This window comes from Syngnathus typhle, linkage group LG9, assembly GCF_033458585.1.
Source record: "Syngnathus typhle isolate RoL2023-S1 ecotype Sweden linkage group LG9, RoL_Styp_1.0, whole genome shotgun sequence".
NCBI lineage: Eukaryota > Metazoa > Chordata > Actinopteri > Syngnathiformes > Syngnathidae > Syngnathus > Syngnathus typhle.
In genome coordinates this window covers 15,412,328-15,433,822 of record NC_083746.1, presented here as the reverse complement: position 1 = coordinate 15,433,822, position 21,495 = coordinate 15,412,328, and the positions used below count along the sequence as shown (strand labels likewise).

At 49.7% G+C, this 21,495-nt stretch overlaps 1 pseudogene; it reads left to right on the top strand.

The window, feature by feature from the left end:
- Nucleotides 1-533: 533 nt before the first annotated feature.
- On the top strand, nucleotides 534-705 carry LOC133160274 (U2 spliceosomal RNA; annotated as a pseudogene).
- Nucleotides 706-21,495: the final 20,790 nt, after the last annotated feature.

The window sequence follows — 21,495 nt, the reverse complement described above, 5'->3', positions numbered from 1 at the left end:
CGAACACACCTGATTTATAAATTTGTGATAACGCATATCTGAACTGGTCTCGCAAAGGCAACAGCAGAAGTCCTACTGATTTGCTGGTATGTCATTTGTCGTGAATTCATACATTGTGTTGGTTTTATTCTTTCAACAAGGTGGTGTTCATGCACTTCTGGATGAGTTCCGCTCTATTCTTCTGGCCCAACTCTTTCGGCGCAGCCGTTAGGTAGATATGATGACCATGGAAAGTTCTTTGTGAATGATCAATCTTTTCCTTTCATGTTCATCGGGACTACACTTTTAATAGGTACCTACACTGTGTATTTGGATAGAGACTGCTGAAAGGGGACACATATATGCCTTGTGAACTACATGCATTGCTGCGGGTGAAGAAGTGTGAACAAATAAGTCAGCAGACAAGTTTGGGGATTTATTAGTGCCCAGAAGAGAAGCACTCTGTTCCGTACTGTAACCTGTTAAGTTTGTTCCCAGTTCTTTACAGTTTACCAGTTCATGACATGTAAGCGAATCCGTCACTCGTATACTCCATCGCTCCTCTGCCTTTTGGCTCAAATCAAGTGTAGTATCTGTTCTTGGGTTTGGGGGATTAAGAGAGCTGACCATAGAAGAGAAAAATGTAACAATAAAAGTGGTGATTTTACCCTTGCTTTTACTAATCAGTTCTGTTTTCATCCCAACAATGAAGGTGATTTTAAAATTGGAATGAGCCATTTTTTACTTCATCTGGAAATCCAAGTTGGAGAGACTGAAGAGGGACACCATGAAGAAAAACAAAAAAAAGGAGGAAAAGGAGTGCCGGACTTAAAGCTCTTCCTCGGAAGCAGATATGTTGCCCTGCACCTGCGAAGCGCGCTCCTTACACCAAATGTCACGTACCGGCGCCACCTGTGACAGGACCACGCCCCCCTATCAGCCGAATCGCCGCCACCTGCCACAGGCTCAGGGACAGCGCTATATCAACGCCGCCAGCGCAGACCCGAGTGTCCGTCTGTCGCATGATATTGCTTCGCTCTCCGGTCCACGATCCGGTCCATGAAGAATCGAAGAAACCGCAGAACAGCTTGTTCTTCCCAGCCTGATCGCCGATCCAGCGCTAGTTCCAGCTACTCCCACCGCAATAAAGTCTATCGCTACGCACTTGGCTGTACTGTCCAATCCCTTACACCAAATGCACCGAAAAGCCAAGCAATAACACGATTCTGGATGGGCTCATACCTCCGGAAACTAAAGCTAAAAACCATCGACCAAAGAATTCCTGTGTCTTTTAACCTGCCACCTTCTTTTTCCTTAATCAAGAAGTTTTTGAAGAACTTTAAATTACATAGAGCAAGAAAATAGTGAAATTTTAACAAATCACAGATCTATGATCTCTGTCCCACAGGAGCGGGAAGCGGTGTGTCCAGTGCGCGGCCTTGCAGTTTGGCGCAACGTCAACCACCCCGCCCTCTCGAAACAAACTTCGGGACCTGTCATGGATGGTGGCCCGTGATGTCCTCCCAGTCAGGTCGGTTATGCACTCTCGGGGCATGTCAGCGCTCTCAACGTGCCCCTGATCTGGCTGTGGCGCCCAGGAGTCAGTGTGGGACCTGCTCTGGTAGTGCAGGGCTGCCGTAGACCTGTGGGCGACCTGCAATTCCCCGCAAGGAAAGCGCTGAATGCAGACCTTGTACTCTATGGGGTGAGACCGTTGAAAATGAAGCAAGAAGACTTTACAAAGCAGTTGCTGACCTTTGCTGCCATCAATGACGCCATGTGGACTTCCAGAAACTAACTGGTAAGGAAGCACAGACAGATCTCCCCCCCCAGCCCGTGGCTGTGCTCCAAATGGCTGCAGCAACTCTCACAGCTGCACACGGCAAGCCTAGGAGACATCGACCAGGTATTGCAGTACCTCCAGGAATGGTGCACCCCCTCTACTGGTTAAATCAATAGTTCAAAACCAAAACCATTTCAATCCGTTCGCTTCATTCTTACAGGATTAAGCAGTCAATTATGACTTGATGGGGTCTGATCTCAATGTAAGATGTTGGGATTCGAGGCTTTCCCACCAAACGGTTTGCAAATAGGTTCATTTCTCGAGGCTTCATGTGAACACCCCCCCCCCCCTGCTGGTCAAAAAGAGTAATTTATTCCATGAATGAGAATTACATTCACCTTTATATTTTGCTTCATGTAGCCTGATCAAAATGAATAAAACTTCTCTCTGTATGTGCATTCACGTGTAACATTGAAGGAGGTGGACGTGTGTTTCAATATGTAAATAAATACCATCGTTGTCTATTAAGAAGCTAAAAGTTGATGGAACACATTTTTTTTGTTGGGATGCTGTGTTTTAACAAGGAAAGACTGATGTGCTTATGGATGAAGATGACTTGTACTTGTGATTGTGCTTGTAAACAGTAAAGAGGAGTGTGTGTGTAATTGAGGGCGGTGGTTATTGGTTTTATTCGAAAACAATATTTTTTGCCAAATTACAATAGACTGACATGTGTCCATTCAAATGCAAACCACCAGAATTTAAACTGCATTGATAAACGAGGCCCCTCCGTTAGTCCTCACCTTACCGTGGTGGAGGGGTTTGCGCGCCCCAATGATCCTGGAGCCATGTTGTCTGGGGCTTCATGCCCCTGGTCGGGTCACCCATGGCAAACGGATCCTAGGTGAGGGGCCAGACAAAGCACAGCTCTCACAAGCCCCTTATGAAGAAAAACATAATTGGATTTCGTTTTTCCTCCCCCGGGCGCGGGTTACCGGGGCCCCCCTCTGGAGCCAGGCCTGGAGGTGGGGCTCGAAGGCGAGCGTCTGGTGGCCAGGCCTTCGCCCATGGGGCCCGGCCGGGCACAGCCCGAAAAGGAAACATGGTTCCCCCTTCCCATGGGCTCACCACCTGTGGGAGGGGCCAAAGGGGTCGGGTGCAGTGTAAGCTGGGCGGCGGCCAAATGCAGGGACCTTGGCGGACCGATCCCTGGCTGCAGAAGCTGGCTCTTGGGACATGGAATGTGACCTCTCTGGCTGAAAAGGAGCCCGAGCTGGTGTGCGAGGCAGAAAAGTTCCGACAAGACATAGTCGGACTTGCCTCCACACCCATTTGGGTTCCGGTACAAGCTGGCCCTGGACTCTCTTCCACTCTGGAGTTGCTCACGGTGAGAGGCGTTGAGCAGGTGTGGGTATACTTATTGCCCTCCAGCTGGGCGCCTGAACATTGGAGTTCACCCCAGTCAACGAGAGACAACCCTAACCTTAACGCCTTCGGGTGGGGAGATGGGTCCTGACTGTTGTTTGTGTCTATGCACCAAACGGCAGCTCAGAGTACCCACCCTTTTTGGAGTCCTTGGAAGAAGTGCTGGAGAGCGCTCCGTCTCGGGACTCTATCGTTTTACTGGGTGACTTCAATGCTCACGTGGGTAATGACAGTGAGACCTGGAAGAGCGTGATTGGGAGGAACGGCCCCCCCGAACTGAACCCGAGCAGTGTTCTATTATTGGACATCTGTTCTTGACACAGATTGTCTGCAACAGGACACCCTAGGCCACAGTTCAATGATCGACTTTGTAGTCATGTCATCGGATTTGCGGCCGCATATTTTGGACAGGGGCGGAGCTGCCAACTGATCATCACCTGGTGGTGGGTTGGCTCCGACAGTGGGGGAAGATGCCGGTCCGACCTGGCAGACCCAAACGTATTGCTCCGGCAGAGCTTTTCCCACGTTCCGGAGGAGGCGGGGGATATTAAGTCCGAGTGGACCATGTTCCGTGCCTCCATTGTTGAGGCAGCCGACCGGAGCTGTGGCCGTAAGGTGGTTGGTGCCTGTCGTGGCAGAAATCCCCGAACCCACTGGTGGACACCGGCGTTAAGGCATGCCGTCAAGCTGAAGAAGGAGTCCTATCGGGCCATTTTGGCCTGCGGGACTCCGGAGGCAGCTGGCAGGTACCGGATGGCCAAGAGGTACGCGGCTTCGGCGGTAGCTGAGGCAAAAACTCGGGCGTGGGAGGAGTTTGGCGAGGCCATGGAGAACGACTTCCGGACAGCTTCGAGGAAATTCTGGTACACCATCCGGCGTCTCAGGAGGGGGAAGCAGTGCACCGTCAACACTGTTTATAGTGGAGATGGCGTGCTGCTGACCTCGACTCGGGACGTCGTGAGTCGGTGGGGAGAGTACTTCGAAGACCTCCTCAATTCCACGACACGCCTTCCATTGTGGAAGCAGGGCCTGGAGACTCTGAGGTGGACTCTCCAATCTCTGGGGTCGAACTCACTGAGGTAATTTGATGCAAGGCGCCGGGGGTAGATGAGATCCGCCCAGAGTTTTTAAAGGCTCTGGATGTTGTGGGACTGTCATGGCTGACACACCTCTACAGCACTGCATGGACATCGGGGACGGTGCCTCTGGATTGGCAGACTGGGGTGGTGGTTCCCCTCTTTAAGAAGGGGGACCGGAGGGTGAGTTCCAACCATAGGGGAATCACATTCCTCAGCCTCCCTGGTAAGGTCTATTCAGGGGTGCTGGAGAGGATGGTCCGTCGGGAGGTCGAACCTGTCACTGGCCAAGCAAGATACCTGGGCCAAGTTTGAGAACCAGTTAGTGTGCTCGAACCTCATAGCTGGTGTAAGTGCTGGTCTTGGAAAGCAGGATCGAGTCCTGATTTTGATTCTCCTTTATGTACAAGTTTGAATGTTGTCAGGGTTTTCCAAACTATCATGATCGTTATTTATTATTTTGGAATGTATGTAACCAGTAATAAATAACCTAGCTTGTCCCATCCTACACAATGTCGTAAAACATCCCCTGCTATGTTTTGACTAGAGGTCAAGGGCTTTCTCTCCATCCAGTCCACTCACACCCCCACCCTGTTTCTCTTAATAAAAATGCTCTTGCGGGAGGCGAGAGTCAGACGTCATTCGATCATTGCTGTACGCACAGTGACGAATGGACTCTCCGCCTGCAGGTGCCCAGAAAATGACTTAATTGTCTCCCATGCGGTTCTTGCAAAATAAGTTAGAGTGAGCACCACTCTAACATTCTGCTGCCGAAACCCGGGACCCTCATACCCGCCATCTGGCTGACGGAAGAGGACGTGCTGCATTGTCGACAAGCCAGGGTCCATTAGGAGGACCTAGAAAAGAAAGTCCTGGGAAGAGAATTTTTTGCTGGGCCAGCATCTTAAATCTGCCTTCGTCTGACAGAGGTGGATTGACGGGACCCGGCAGTGCAACGAACCAGGTGACAAGTAAGTTAAAACCCTAAAGTTGTGTGATTGTGTTGTTGTGAAACGCGTAAAAAGTTAAAGGTGCACGAGATATACGGCTTTGGTTTGTCAGAGCTATGAGATACGGCTTTGGTTTGTCCGAGCTATGAGATACGGCTTTGGTTTGTCCGAGTTATGAGATACAGCTTTGGTTTGTCCGAGCTATGAGATACGGCTTTGGTTTGTCCGAGTTATGAGATACGGCTTTGGTTTGTCCGAGCTATGAGGTACGGCTTTGTTTTTTCCGGGCTATGAAACAGCTGGGATTCTAGTCCCAGTGGAAGGAATGGGCTAAGAAAAAAACAGTTTATTTTTCCTAATTGAAGAAGGGCGTAGATTCTTTTCTTTCCGTTTTTCCAAGCTGTTTGGGAGGGTTTTACACCCATCCTGGATAGGCCTAAGAATAAAAAGCGCTAGAGTTTGTGTGAATGAGAAAGTGTGACTGGTAGAATAAATTGACTAGATAGCAGTTCTAGCATTGATCAACGGCAATAATACAGGCTAGTTATTGTTGAAAGGTCAATTTAAACCTGCATTGAGGATCCTCAAAGAAAAAAAGATTGAAAAAAAAACTGGAAAAACTAAAATTAAGATGGGAAAAAGGAACGATAAATCTCTAGCTCTTGAAGGAGATGAGAAGTCCATGGCGAGTAGATTTCTTAATTGTATGCAATACATGCCGAAGTGGAAGAAAAAGTATGAAGTATAAGGAAAGTTGAAATGTAACAAAAGATAGAAAGTTGAAAAGTGATGAGGTTGCGACTATGTTTGTCAGGCTGGAAGACAATGAGGCCACAGTGCGCAGGCGCACTGTCCCGGTTGCAGCGCAAGCAGAGGAGCAAGGGAGGCATTCCGCTCGTGCGCAAAACTTGTATACAACAACTATGCAGTGGGCCAGACATGCTAAAAAAGTAATCCAAAAAGGCAAAAGTTCTGATGTATTTCATCTAGATGATGATGGTAATGATCTAGATGAAGATACAACGGTCTTCTTCCAAAGTTCCCAAAGGGGGAGAGGAAGAGTTAGAGACCAACAAGGCCGCAGGCCGCCATTCAATTCAAACTCCACATCAAATTTGGACTGTTGGAATTGTGGGGAACGGGGACACTTGGCAAGAGTGTGTCGTCGTTAAAAACAAAACCAATCAAAGGGCGGAGGAAGAGGCAGAGGAAAAGTAACATTTTAAGTTAAAGTTAAAGTTAAAGTCCCAATGATCGTCACTCACACATCTGGGTGTGGTGAAATTTGTCCTCTGCATTTAACCCATCCCCATGTGATTTTGATCCATCCCCTGGGGGAGAGGGGAGCAGTGAGCAGCAGCGGTACCGCGCTCGGGAATCATTTGGTGATCTAACCCCCCAATTCCAACCCTTAATCCTGAGTGCCAAGCAGGGAGGCAATGGGTCCCATTTTTATAGTCTTTGGTATGGTTTTCAGCATGACAAGCTTCCTCCACTTTGACTCCTCATGCTAATACAGAGAAAGAAAGAATAGATGCCAATATGACAATGCTGTTTGTATGCCCAATGGCAAATGACCAGAGATCAAATTGTGTGTGTACACTAAAGTTAAAATTTGCAAATCATGTGGTAAATAAATGGAACTTGCTTCTAGAAGATAAATGAAAGATTTAGAATGTACTGTCCTCGTGTGCGTGGGAGGGACCAGCTCATGATCGACCACAGGAAATGGCCAGCCTGTGACGAATCATTGGTGCTGGGACCTACCTTACGCGCGTGAGAGCTGTGCATGTGTGTTAAAATGATGAAAATTGGCTAAACTTTTAGTGTAAAGAAATTTGCTAGACTGTGGTCTATCCAATTTGCACCGCAGAACAGAAACGATTTGGAAAGATAAAAATGAGAGGAAAAGAGAGAAATCTGTTTGCGAGCAGAAATTGATCCCCACTAGTGCATGTTAAGTGTTGAGCCCTCATGAGAAATTTGAAAGAAGAAAAAAAAAATGACAGAACATACTTTCAGGAATTGGAAGAAGCAAAATTGTGAATTTAAGACATTGCAATGCTACAATTAATAGGAATAATTGATTGATGGTTTTCAATATGCGAGCTAAATCTGAGAGATTGAGTTCTTCAAATTTGAAAAACAAAGAAAAAATTAGGATTAATTTGCCAGTAGTTTTTATGAGTTGAGGTTTTTTTTTTGGGTTGGTGGATTGTCCTATCAGGAAGCCTGAGTTGAAAATGGTATATTAATGTTGTGTGGTGAGCTTGGTTAAACTGGGTCCAATGTGATGGAAAGACTCCTTTTTGGAGACTGTGTGTGAGATGCAAATGAGCATTGATGAATGATTCCCTGAATGAAAGGAAAATACAGGTTGAATGGTTGAAGTTGTTGGCGACTACTATGGAAAATTAGTAGAGCGACTTTGATGAAAGAGTGATTTTGAGTACCGTATTTTCCGGCCTATAAGGCGCACCGGACTATAAGGCGCACCTTCAATGAATGGTCCATTTTAAAACTTTATCCTTATATAAGGCGCACCGGACTATAAGGCGCACCATTAATGCATCATGTCAGATTTTTAATCCAAATCAAATCATTCTCCATTTTATCTTTTTTATTTCAACTTCAGACAGAACAAATTACTTTATAATCATAAAATAATGATCCATAGTCTTTTTGAGTCATGATTCATAGTCTTCAGCGGGCCACTTATGATTGATTTCATGACACAATGCTTTGGGCCAGTTTAAATTTAGGAATTTGGTCCATATATAAGGCGCACCGGACTATAAGGCGCACTGTTGATTTTTTAGAAAATTTTAGGTTTTTAGGTGCGCCTTATAGGGCGGAAAATACGGTAAGTTAAATACTAAAAAGAGAAACGTAGCTTTTGGATTGATAATTAACGAGAGAGAGAGGTGTCATACTGTGGTAAATTTTTATTCTGGTATCATGCAATGTATATCTCACTAGTAAGCCTAAGTGTGACTGGGTCATGTTTCGGGTCAGGTTCGTGCGGGATTGTTTGGGCCTTGGTCCATGATCTCATTGGCATGAGACACATCTGGTTTCCATTAACAACTGACGAGATATGCACCCGAGTGAGGAAAGGGGGGCTAACTCATAAATAATGAGGAGATATTGGGAATAATCTGTTGGTCCTTTCTTTAAGACCCTTTAAATGGTTTCCTGGTGTAGATAGGTTAGCAACACGAGAGATTTAGATGTTCAAAAGAAAGACAGTTAAAAGAAAACAACATTATTGATTTGGACAATTGCAGGCTAACAGGAGCATGAAAAAGAAGAGCTAAGAAGCAGGATCCAATTTGATCAGGGAGATTGGAAATTCACAGCACCATATTCTAAGTCACATTTTTGAACAATCATGACACAAGTAATAACGTTTGAGAGATCAAGACATAGATCAGGGCTAGATGTGGAACGCAGACCTCGTTGAGTTAATTTTGAATAATGGTACTGAAAACATGGCGGCTCGGTGGCGCACTGGGTAGCACGTCCGCCTCGCAGTTAGGAGGGTGCGGGTTCGATTCCACCTCCGGCCCTCACTGTGTGGGGTTTGCATGTTCTCCGGAGTGCCCAGAGAAAACCCACGCGGGCCCGGGGACCGGGGACCGGGGACAGAAAACCCACGCGGGCCCGGGGACCGCGTGGGTTTTCTCCGGGCACTCCGGTTTCCTCCCACAACCCAAAAACATGCTTGGTAGGTCGATTGAGCACTCCAAATTGTCCCTAGGTGTGAGTGCGAGTGCGTATGGTTGTTTGTCTCTGTGTGCCCTGCGATTGGCTGGCAACCGGTTCAGGGTGTCCCCCGCCTACTGCCCGATGACGGCTGGGATAGGCTCCAGCACGCCCGCGACCTCCGTGGGGACTAAGCGGTACAGAAAATGGATGGATGGATGGTACTGAAAACACAATGTGCTGTGCCATTAAATTGGAACTATAGACGAAACGTAGCTCGGAAATAGGATGAGTTGCAGGACTTACAATATAAAGACGAGATCGCTGTTACTAGGAGAATTTGAAGTTTGGTAAACAAACGTTACTAGCGAATTGATGGCAGCAGCAATTGCGACACATGGGCCTTGCCATGTGTCGACAGGAGGGATGAAGTCCATCATACATCAACAATTCACTACAATTGGTTTAGATGCTTACTTAAAACAAAATTGTAAAGCATGTCCTGTTTGTGTGAAACATAATCCACAAGGAAATATGAGACCAAAGAGAGGCTAATTTCCAAAACCATCTTGCCCATTTCAAATGCACATGGATTTTATTGAGCTCACACAAAGTGGACCTCACAAATACTGCTTAGTGATGATTGGTGCATTTTCCAAATGGGTGGAAATAGTTCCATCTAAACGAGCAGATGCCTTAACAGTGGCAAAAGCCATCTGCAAAGCCATCATACCGATTATATAAGTACGCTCAAACTGAAAGATGTGTCAAATGCAAATTCACTGCCGCCTGATCTTTCCTCCTCACAGGTCGACAACCCCATTAAAAGAAAGAACTGGGTCAGCCCACGGTGGGAGGGACCATTCCAAGTCTTGCTGACTACCCCCACCACAGTGAAGATCGCTGAACGGCCCAGCTGGATTCACCTCAGCCACTGCAAGTTGCAGAGTGTGCTGGACCCCTAATTCGGAGTGGTGGGGGAGGCTGACTTCAAAGTGGTCCTATCGTTTAGGGTGGGTGGTCTCAATGTTGGTGAGGAAAACAACGATCCCCACTCCGCTAGGCGAGGGGATGTCCCGGTGTCTGTGCCATCCTAGTAGCAACAGGGCTCCATATGGCAGATGGATCCTCTGCTGCGTTGTGGTTGGAGCGTGCTATGGTCTATGGACTCATTTGAACAGACCAAGTGACAATGTTGACCGTGGAAAACGACGGTCCCACGATGAGAACTTTGAGGACTGGTCATGGGACCCCAAAAACCCATACGAAACCAACACGTGGTACCGGTACGTCAAGTTCACTGTGAGAGCCCAGACACAGGAGGGGTGTTATGTTTGTTCAAAACTCCCCCCTTCCTCCACGCAAGTTCATTTGGAGGCCAGAGCAATGAATGAGGCAGATCGTGGCCAGAGTGCCTAGACTTAGTGAAGCGCTATATGATAATTACTCCCACTTCAGAAGGGTTAACACCTTTTGAAATCATCCATGGGAGACCATATAGACTACCTGTGTTCCCTGCAGATGTGCAAAAAGCAGATGAAGAACAGTCCTTGGCAGACTATATGATAAGGACGCTCAAACTGAAAAATGTGTCAAATAGAAATTTACTGCCGCCTGATCTTTCCTCCTCACAGGTCAACAACCCCATCAATCCAGGAGACTGGGTCTACATCAAGGTTGTTAAAAGAAAGAACTGGGTCAGCCCATGGTGGGACGGACCATTCCAATTTTGCTGACTACCCCCACCGTAGTGAAGGTCGCTGAACGGCCCAGCTGGATTCACCTCAGCCACTGCAAGTTGCAGAGAGTGCTGGACCCCTAATTCGGAGTGGTGGGGAAGGCTGACTTCAAAGGGGTCCCATCGTTTAGGCTGGGACGTCTCAATGTTGGTGAAGAAAACAACCATCCCCACTCCGCTAGGCGAGGGGATGTCCCGGTGTCTCTGCCATCCTAGTAGCAACGGGGTTCCACATGCGAGGTGGATCCTCTGCTGCGTTGTGGTTGGAGCGTGCTAGTGTCTATGGAACCATCTGAACAGACAGTGTTGACCGTGGAAAACAATCGTCACACAATGAGAACTTTGAGGACTCGTCATGAGATCCCGGAAACCCATACAAAACCAACACTTGGTACCGGTATGTAAAGGTCACTGTGAGAGCACACACACAGGAGGGATGTTATGTGTGTGTTCGAAAACGCCTCTTACTCCACACAAGTTCATTTGGAGGCCAGAGCAATGAATGTCACTGAAACGAAATGTATGGCATCCATGGGAGGAGTTGGATAACAACACCGTGCTGTCACAGACAGTGACGCTACCCCTACCGCCCTGGACTCGCAGAAATGAATCTGTGATTGAACTCTTTTGGATTGATCCCAATGTAACTGTTGGAGGACGACAGATGCCACAAGTGGCCTAAACAAAAAGGCTACCTGGAATGGACTACACGTGTTTCATCCAAGAAAACAAGACCCCCGAATGCATTAACGACAACTGCTCTCCAGGAGGAAACTGGATGGGAGCTTTGGACATCACCGCTGTGTGCCAGGATGGGAGAGCCATTTCAAGGCGTAAGGGCTCTCCTACCAACATGGCTGCACCATCGAACGGAACATACTTCATACAGAATGGCTGGTGGCTTTGTGGTCACAAGGTTTACCCGATGCTGCCAGCCAACTGGACAGGAGTGTGTGCACCAGTGTGGGTGACAGACCACACCTACAGGATACGACATCGTCAGCTGGGGACAGCACACAACTCTTCTGGACGTCAACGCAGGGTGGTTGCAACCTTTGACCCTCATGGCCCTGTCTGGGGTGCGAATGTTCCAGACGACCATAAAGTATGGTCCGTTGGAGACAAAGTTGTTCATGCGCTTTTTCCCTGGGTCAGAGTTGGAAAACATTCACTCTTCATCGAGACACTGAACTATTGTTTTCAATCCTTTCCGAATCTCTCACTACAAGTCAACGATGGACAAAATAGAGAGATTCAGGCTATTAGGCTGATGGTCTTGCAAAACAGGATGGTTCTGGACTTGTTAACAGCAGCACAAGGCGGTGTGTGCCACATCATTGGGACTTCCTGTTGCACATACATTCCGGGAAAAAATGACACACACATCTACGACGCCATGGCTTCACTGAAGAACTTACAGCAGGTCATGTCGAATGACAAAGTTCCACAACAGTGGGGTTTCTTTTCATGGCTATTCTCTCGCAACTGGTAGCAACTGCTGTTGAAAATTGTGTCTCCTGTGCTGGTTGTGCTGGTGTTGTTGTGCTTGTTTACGACCTGTGTTATCCCATGTTTGAAGTCTGCTGTGACGAGGGTTGTCTCTTCTACCGTAGCGCAAGTACATATGCAACTTCTTGGTCGTGATGGATGTGATAACCATAATGAAACGCAGATTTCGTAGGTGCTGTTATACTGTGCGTGTTTTACAGAAACTTGATGATTTGACCATCGAAAATGCTTCGCAAGAGATGGATACAATGATGTACTGTTTCTGTGTTTTTCTTTTTCTTTTTTATTGGTAGCTTTCTGGTCGCCTAAGGCAGAGGGACCGTGTGAGACTTTTCCTACATATTAACATCGGCCACCAGGTTTTTAGATCACACAATAAGTTTGAACTGGAGTATTGAGGAAAATCCTCGTCTTCACTTGAGATTGTTGCTATCATTGTTTGTTGTTTTTGTCATGTTTCACCCTACACTAGGGGTGTCCAAAGTTTTTGCAAGGAGGGCCATATTTAGTAACATGAAGGGGCCCGACGGCCAATATTTTTTGTCGCTTCACTTCCGGGGGTCGGCGGCGCTAGTGGGACGGCAAACGCTGTGCGTTCCCTTCTCTTCCTTGGGGGTTGCTAGTGAGACGTCCAACGCTGCGCGTTCCCTTCTCTTCCGGGGGGTGGGGGGGCTGCTAATCGGACGTCAAGCGCAGCGCGTTCGCTTCTCTCCCGGGGGGGCGGGGGGCTGGGGTCTAGTGGGACGTCAAATCGAACGTTCGCTTCTCTTCCGGGGGGTGGGGGTGGGGGTGGGGGGCTAATCAGACGTCAAGCGCTTTGTGTGGCGGGCTCCATCTACTGTGGAAACTGAGAAGTGCTCAGGCTGTTGTGCGGGCCACATTCAATTATGTTTTCAGAATTTGCTGCGGGCCAATAAAAACTGGACCGCGGGCCGCGGTTTGCCCGCGGGCCATAGTTTGGACACCCCTACCCTACACGTTCCCCAACCTGTCCGCCTCGTCTCTGTTTTTTATTGATCTTTTTTATTAGTGTTTTTATTATTTTTACTATTCTTCTTTATATTTTCTTGCTTGTGTTTGTGGATTGGGTTGACATAATCACGTGATAAAACACAAGGGATATGTCAGGGTTTTCCAAACTAAGATAAGATAAGATAAGATAATCCTTTATTATTCCCTCAATGGGGAAACTCCTATGTTAGCAGCAGTACACTTAACATATACACACACACACGCATGCGGGGAAGGGGGTAAAAGATTTTAAAGAAGTAGAAGGTATATATAATTGTTGTCTCTGTGTGCCCTGCGATTGGCTGGCAACCGGTTCAGGGTGTCCCCCGCCTACTGCCCGATGACGGCTGGGATAGGCTCCAGCACGCCCGCGACCCCAGTGGGGACTAAGCGGTACAGAAAATGGATGGATGGATGGATGGACAGTGTATACAAAATACACAATACACAATATGCAGTGGAGATAAAAAAAATATTAGGTAAAAAAAATAGTGCAAAAAACAGTGCAAAGAAAGCAGGTAGAAGAGTGTGAGGTAGACAGATATTGCACATAGTGTGATTGCACATATGGTATTGCACGTTATTGCATGTTATTTTGTCCGTTAGCTACGGTGATCGGCCTGGTTGTGCAGTCTGATGGCAGCAGGGAGGAAGGACCTGCGATATCTTGATCGTATGATTATGTTGGAATGTATGTAACCAGTAATAAATAACCTAGCTTGTCCCATCCTACGCAATGTCGTAAAACATCCCCTGCTATATTTTGACTAGAGGTCAAGGGCTTTCTCTCCATCCAGTCCACTCTCACCCCCACCCTGTTTCTCTTCATAAAAATGCTCTCAGACGTCATTCGATCAAAGTCAAAGTCAAAGTCAGCTTTATTGTCAATCTCTCCACATGTCACAACACACAAAGAGACCGAAATTACGTTTTCTCTATCCCACGGTGACGAGACATATAACACGATAGACATACAAGTACGCGACACAATATAAAAACAAGAAGGCAAAAATTCAACAATAAATAGTAAGAGTGATGAATAAATAATAAATAAACAGATAACACAATAAATAAGAGGAGCAAAACGGAGCCAGCAAGCATAGCGCAAAAGTAAAAATATCATAAACAAGAAGGCACAAACAATAAATAATAAGAGTAATAATAAATAATAAATAAACAGATAACACAACAAATAAGAGCCAGTGTGCATACAGACAGTACAGACAGTAAAAGTACAGGACGCTACGCAGAACGGGGGAGCGAGTTCAGGATCCTAACAGCCTGGAGTATGAAGCTGTTTGAGAGTCTGGTGGTGCGGGAGCGCAGGCTTCTGTACCTCCTCCCAGAGGGCAGAAGCTCGAACAAAGAGTGAGCGGGGTGACTCACATCACTCACAATCGTGGTCACCTTGCGGGTGAGATGGGAGGTGTAAATGTCCTTCAGGGAGGGGAGCGAAGCACCAGCAATCTTACCAGCCGTGTTCACTATGCGCTGCAGGGCCTTGAAGTTGTAGTCAGTGCAGCCGCCACCCCAAACAGCAATACAGCTGGAGAGGACGCTCTCAATGGTGCCGCGGTAAAATGCAGTCATGACGGCCGGAGGAGCGCTCGCTCGCCTGAGTTTCCGCAGGAAGTACAGGCGGCGCTGGGCTTTTTTTGCCAGTGATGCGGTGTTGGTGGACCAGGAGAGATCCTCACTGATGTGCACCCCCAGGAACATGGCGCTGCTCACTCTCTCCACCACAGCACCGTCGATGGTCAGTGGCAGGTGTTGGGTGTGACCCTTCCGGAAGTCCACAACAATCTCCTTGGTCTTGTCGACGTTCAGCAGGAGGTTGTTGTCCCTGCACCACGTGACAGAGGAAGTCCAGTAGCCAGTTGCAGAGGTACTGAGGCCCAGCGCGTCAAGTTTGCTGATGAGGCGTTGTGGCACAATGGTGTTGAAGGCAGAACTGAAGTCCACAAACAGCAACCTCACATACGAGTCCCTTCTCTCCAGGTGGGTGAGGGCCGAGTGGAGGGCAGAGCAGATGGCATCCTCAGGGGACCGTTTGGCTCGGTACGCAAACTGGAAGGAGTCAATGGTGGGGGGGAGAACGGATCGGATGTGCTCCATGACAAGCCGCTCAAAGCACTTCATGATGATGGGCGTAAGTGCCACGTGGCGATAGTCATTGAAGCAGGACGGAGCGGGTTTCTTCGGCACAGGTACGATGGTGGCAGCTTTGAAACACGACGGGACGATGGCCTGCTGCAGGGAAGTGTTAAAGATGTCTGTGAAGACATCCGTCAGTTCACCAGTCCTTCAGTCCTTCAGCGCTCGACCCGGGATGTTGTCAGGGCCCGCCGCCTTACGGATGTTGATAGCGGAAAGCGCCCTCCTCACGCTGTCGGCGGAGAGGCACAGGGGCAGCTCGTCTGAAGGGGGAGTGGCCTTCAGCGGCCAAGTGCTGTTCTGAGCGTCGAAGCGAGCAAAGAAGCGGTTGAGGTCATTGAGCAGACGGACGTCGCCTTCACAGCTCTGCGGCGCGGGCTTGTAATCCGTGATGGTCTGAATGCCCTGCCAAAGGCTCCGTGCGTCCCTGCTGTCCTTGAAGTGGGCGGTAATTTTGCACGAGAACGCCCTCTTTGCTTCTTTGATGCCCCGGGACAGGTCGGCCCTCGCAGTCCTCAAGCCAGCCTCATCCCCCGCTCTAAAGGCTTTGTCCCTGGCCCTCAGCAGCCTGAAGACAGCCCCTGTCAGCCATGGCTTCCGGTTAGCCCGAGCGACGATGGATTTTGAGAGAGTCACAACATCAATGCACTTCCTGATGTAGGAGGAAACAGAGTCAGTATACTCCTCAATGTCTGTCCGATCGTCGCAAGTGGCAGCCCTCCTAAACATGTCCCAGTCAGTAGAGCCAAAGCAGTCACGCAGTGCATCAGAGGCACCCTCAGGCCACACCCGTACCTGCTTGCGAACCGGCCTGGACGCTCTCACCATTTGTCTGTATGCGGGCAAAAGCATAACAGTGATATGGTCAGAAGGTCCAAGATGGGGGAGGGGGGCGGCTTTGAAAGCTCCTTTATGTGAAGAGTAGACCCGGTCCAGGAAGCTGTCGCCACGCGTAGGAAAATTAACATGCTGGTGAATCCTCGGAAAAACAGACTTCAGGTTAGCATGCTTAAAATCCCCAGCGAAGATGGTCAAACCGTCAGGGTGCGCTGTCTCTTGTTCACTGACAGCCTGGTACAGTTCACTAGGAGCCGCGATCCTGTCGCCTTCGATGTTGGAAGGCGGGATGTAAACCGCGACTAGCAGAATCGCGGTAAATTCCCTTGGCAGGTAAAAAGGACGGCACTTAATGATCACGAACTCCGCCAGTGGTGAGCAGTGCTTGCATACCACTACAGAGTCTCGGCACCATTCGTCACGGATGTAGACGCATATTCCACCTCCACGAGATTTACCCCCTTTCACAATGGCCCGGTTCGCCCGATAGCACGCTAGCCGCTCCAGATGTACGGCAGAGTCCGGAATGTTGACAGTCAACCAAGTCTCAGTGAACACGAGCACACAGCAGTCCCGCAGTCATTGCTGTACGCACAGTGACGAATGGACTCTCCGCCTGGAGGTGCCCAGAAAATTACTTAATAGTCTCCCATGTGGTTCTTGCAAAAGAGTGAGCACCAAATGTGACAACAGCCATGCCTAACGAGCAAAAGGACAAGGTGTGTTCTTTCATCAAAAAAGATGTGGCCAAAGAGTCTGTCAGAAGGGACATTTAAAAACACATGCAAGAACACACACAGGTGAGAAACGTTTTTCCTGCTCAGTTTGTGGCCAAAGATTGTTAGGGTTGACAAATTACAGTGGAGCCTCGGTTTTCAAACGTCCCAGTTCTCGAACAAATCAGTATTTGAACAAAAAATTCGAGATTTTTTTGCTTCGGATGTCGGACGAAATTCGGTGGTTGAACCTCGCGAGATGAGCCGAGAGGACCCGCATGCCAACTAACTCCGTTCGTTATTACATTCTCGTTATTCTGAGGATTGCATCAACTCTAATCACGCCTCCAAAGTAAGCAAGTGGGAGCAGTAAAGCCATCCTAAAACACAAAGACGCTCCTAAAGCAATGCGACAGTGAGCGCCCGGCGCGCTGCGGTTGCCAGATCGGACCAAATTAAGCTCCCTGCGCACTGAGGTCCACTTAAATTTTGGAAAGTCTATTAGGACTTCCATCCATCCATCCATCCATCTTCTTCCGCTTATCCGGGGTCGGGTCGCGGGGGCAGCAGCTTCAGGAGGGACTCCCAGACTTCCCTCTCCCCAGCCACTTCATCTAGCTCATCCCGGGGGATCCCAAGGCGTTCCCAGGCCAGCTGAGAGACATAGTCTCTCCAGCGCGTCCTGGGTCGTCCCCGGGGTCTCCTACCGGTGGGACATGCCCGGAACACCTCCCCAGGGAGGCGTCCAGGAGGCATCCTGATGAGATGCCCGAGCCACCTCATCTGGCTCCTCTCAACGTGGAGGAGCAGCGACTCTACTCCGAGTCTCTCCCGGATGACCGAACTTCTCACCCTATCTCTAAGGGAGAGCCCGGACATCCTGCGGAGAAAACTCATTTCGGCCGCTTGTATCCGGGATCTCGTTCTTTCGGTCACGACCCATAGCTCGTGACCATAGGTGAGGGTAGGAGCGTAAATCGACCGGTAAATTGAGAGCTTTGCCTTTTGGCTCAGCTCTCTCTTTACCACGACGGACCGGTACAAAGTCCGCATTACTGCCGACGCTGCACCGATCCGCCTGTCGATCTCGCGCTCCATCCTCCCCTCACTCGTGAACAAGACCCCAAGATACTTAAACTCCTCCACTTGGGGCAGGATCTCATCCCCGATCCGGAGAGGGCATTCCACCCTTTTCCGATCGAGGACCATGGACTCGGATTTGGAGGTGCTGACCCTCATCCCGACCGCTTCACACTCGGCTGCGAACCGCTCCAGTGAGAGCTGGAGATCACGGCCTGAAGAAGCCAACAGCACCACGTCGTCTGCAAAAAGCAGAGACGCGATGCTGAGGTCCCCAAACCGGACACCCTCAACGCCTCGGCTGCGCCTAGAAATTCTGTCCATAAAAACTATGAACAGAATCGGTGACAAAGGGCAGCCTTGGCGGAGTCCAACCCTCACTGAGAACGAATCCGACTTACTGCCGGAAATGCGGACCAAACTCTGGCATCGGTGATACAGGGACCGAACCGCCCTTACGAGTTGGCTCGGTACCCCGTACTCCCGAAGCACCCCCCAGAGAACCTCCCGAGGGACACGGTCGAACGCCTTCTCCAAGTCCACAAAACACATGTGGACTGGTTGGGCGAACTCCCATGCACCCTCGAGGATCCTGCTGAGGGTGAAGAGCTGGTCCACTGTTCCACGGCCAGGACGAAAGCCACACTGTTCCTCCTGAATCCAAGGTTCGACCTCCCGACGGACCCTCCTCTCCAGCACCCCTGAATAGACCTTCCCAGGGAGGCTGAGGAGTGTAATTCCCCTGTAATTGGAACACACCCTCCGGTCCCCCTTCTTAAAGAGGGGAACCACCACCCCAGTCTGCCAATCCAGAGGCACTGTCCCCGATGTCCACGCGATGCTGTAGAGACGTGTCAGCCATGACAGTCCCACAACATCCAGAGCCCTTAAGAAATCCGGGCGGATCTCATCCACCCCCGGGGCCTTGCCACCGAGGAGTTTTTTAACTACCTCAGTGACTTCAACCCCAGAGATTGGAGAGTCCATCTCAGAGTCCCCAGGCCCTGCCTCCACAATGGAAGGCGTGTCGGTGGAATTGAGGAGGTCTTCGAAGTATTCTCCCCACCGACACACGACGTCCCTAGTCGAGGTCAGCAGCACGCCATCTCCACTGTAAACAGTGTTGACGTTGCACTGCTTCCCCCTCCTGAGACGCCGGATGGTGGACCAGAATCTCCTCGAAGCCGTCCGGAAAGCATTCTCCATGGCCTCGCCAAACTCCTCCCACGCCCGGGTTTTTGCCTCAGCAACCGCCGAAGCCGCGTTCCGCTTGGCCATCCGGTACCTGTCAGCTGCCTCGGGAGTCCCGCAGGCCAAAACGGCCCGATAGGACTCCTTCTTCAGTTTGACGGCATCCCTTACCGCCGGTGTCCACCAGCGGGTTCGGGGATTGCCGCCACGACAGGCACCAATGACCTTACGGCCGCAGCTCCGTTCGGCCGCCTCAACAATGGAGGCGCGGAACAAGGTCCACTCGGACTCAATGTCCCCCGCCTCCCCCGGGACCTGGGAAAAGTTCTGCCGGAGGTGGGAGTTGAAGCTCTTCCTGACAGGGGATTCCGCCAGACGTTCCCAGCAGACCCTCACAGAACGTTTGGGTCTGCCAGGTCGGACCGGCATCTTCCCCCACCATCGGAGCCAACCCACCACCAGGTGGTGATCAGTTGACAGCTCCGCCCCTCTCTTCGCCCGAGTGTCCAAAACATGCGGCCGCAAATCCGATGACACGACTACAAAGTCGATCATCGAACTGCGGCCGAGGGCCTCCTGGTGCCAAGTGCACACATGGACACCCTTATGTTTGAACATGGTGTTCATTATAGAAAATCCGTGTCGAGCACAGAAGTCCAATAATAGAACACCGCTCGGGTTCAGATCGGGGGGGCCGTTCCTCCCAATCACGCCCTTCCAGGTCTCACTGTCATTGCCCACGTGAGCATTGAAGTCACCCAGTAGAACGATGGAGTCCCCAGAAGGAGCGCTCTCCAGCACTTCCTCCAGGGACTCCAAGAAGGGTGGGTACTCTGAGCTGCCGTTTGGTGCATAGACACAAACAACAGTCAGGACCCGTCCCCCCACCCGAAGGCGGAGGGAGGCTACCCTCTCGTTCACCGGGGTGAACCCCAATGTGCAGCCGCCCAGCCGGGGGGCAATAAGTATACCCACACCTGCTCGACGCCTCTCACCGTGGGCAACTCCAGAGTGGAAGAGAGTCCAGCCCCTCTCGAGAGGGCTTGAACCGGAACCCAAACTGTGCGTGGAGGCAAGTCCGACTATATCTAGTCGGAACTTTTCTGCCTCGCACACCAGCTCGGGCTCCTTTCCAGCCAGAGAGGTGACATTCCATGTCCCAAGAGCCAGCTTCTGCAGCCGGGGATCAGACCGCCAAGGTCCCTGCCTTTGGCCGCCGCCCAGCTCGCACTGCACCCGACCCCTTTGGCCCCTCCCACAGGTGGTGAGCCCATGGGAAGGGGGACCCACATTTCCTTTTCGGGCTTTGCCCGGCCGGGCCCCATGGGCGAAGGCCCGGCCACCAGACGCTCGCCTTCGAGCCCCGCCTCCAGGCCTGGCTCCAGAAGGGGGCCCCGGTGACCCGCGTCCGGGCGAGGGAAATCTGTTTCCATATATATTCTTCATCATAAGGGGCTTTTTGAGCCGTGCTTTGTCTGGCCCCTCACCTAGGACCCGTTTGCCATGGGTGACCCTACCAGGAGCATGAAGCCCCAGACAACATGGCTCCTAGGATCATAGGGGCACGCAAACCCCTCCACCACGATAAGGTGACGACTCATGGAGGGGCCATTAGGACTTTAAAAATATTTTCTAAATTTTAGCGACGGCTCTGTCGCAATAATGCGACCAGCACGGTGCAGTTGCGTGTTCGGCGCTGCGCTGCAGTTACGTGATCGGACAAAAATGCGCAAATGGAAAAAAATTGTTAAAAAAGACAGGTTTTTTTGCTTGGAATAGATAATTTTTTTTTCCATTATTTGTAAAGGGAAAACATTATTTGGAATTCGAACGATTCACTTCTGGAACAGCCTTCTTGAACGGATTGTGGTCGAAAACCGAGGCTCCACTGTTCTTGATCGTATGATTATGTTGGAATGTAGACTATATTGATTAACCAGTTGCTGAGGGGAACAAACTCCCCCTCCTGCCCTGTTTTTTCTCAATAAATATGTCCTTATATGTTCAGAGTTTCTGAATAGATATTTGAAAGAGTAATATGGGAAATTACTTTAAAATATATGTAGTCTCCGCTCAGCATCTGTTGCCATTTAAATTATGCCGGTTTCAAGGCTGAATTCGTGTGTCACATGACGTGCGTTCGCGTCGCACCAGAAGTCATGTCATGCAGCCTGATAATTGGCAAAAAAAAAAGTATTTCTGAGGATGCAGCCTGTGAATTGAGACACAGCGAGTGAATCTTTGTTTGCAAGACTAGTTCTCTTGCTAGCAATGAGGCTTTAACACCTACCGCTAATCAAAAATTCAAACACACTACAACCAAGCAGGGTTAGCAGATGTA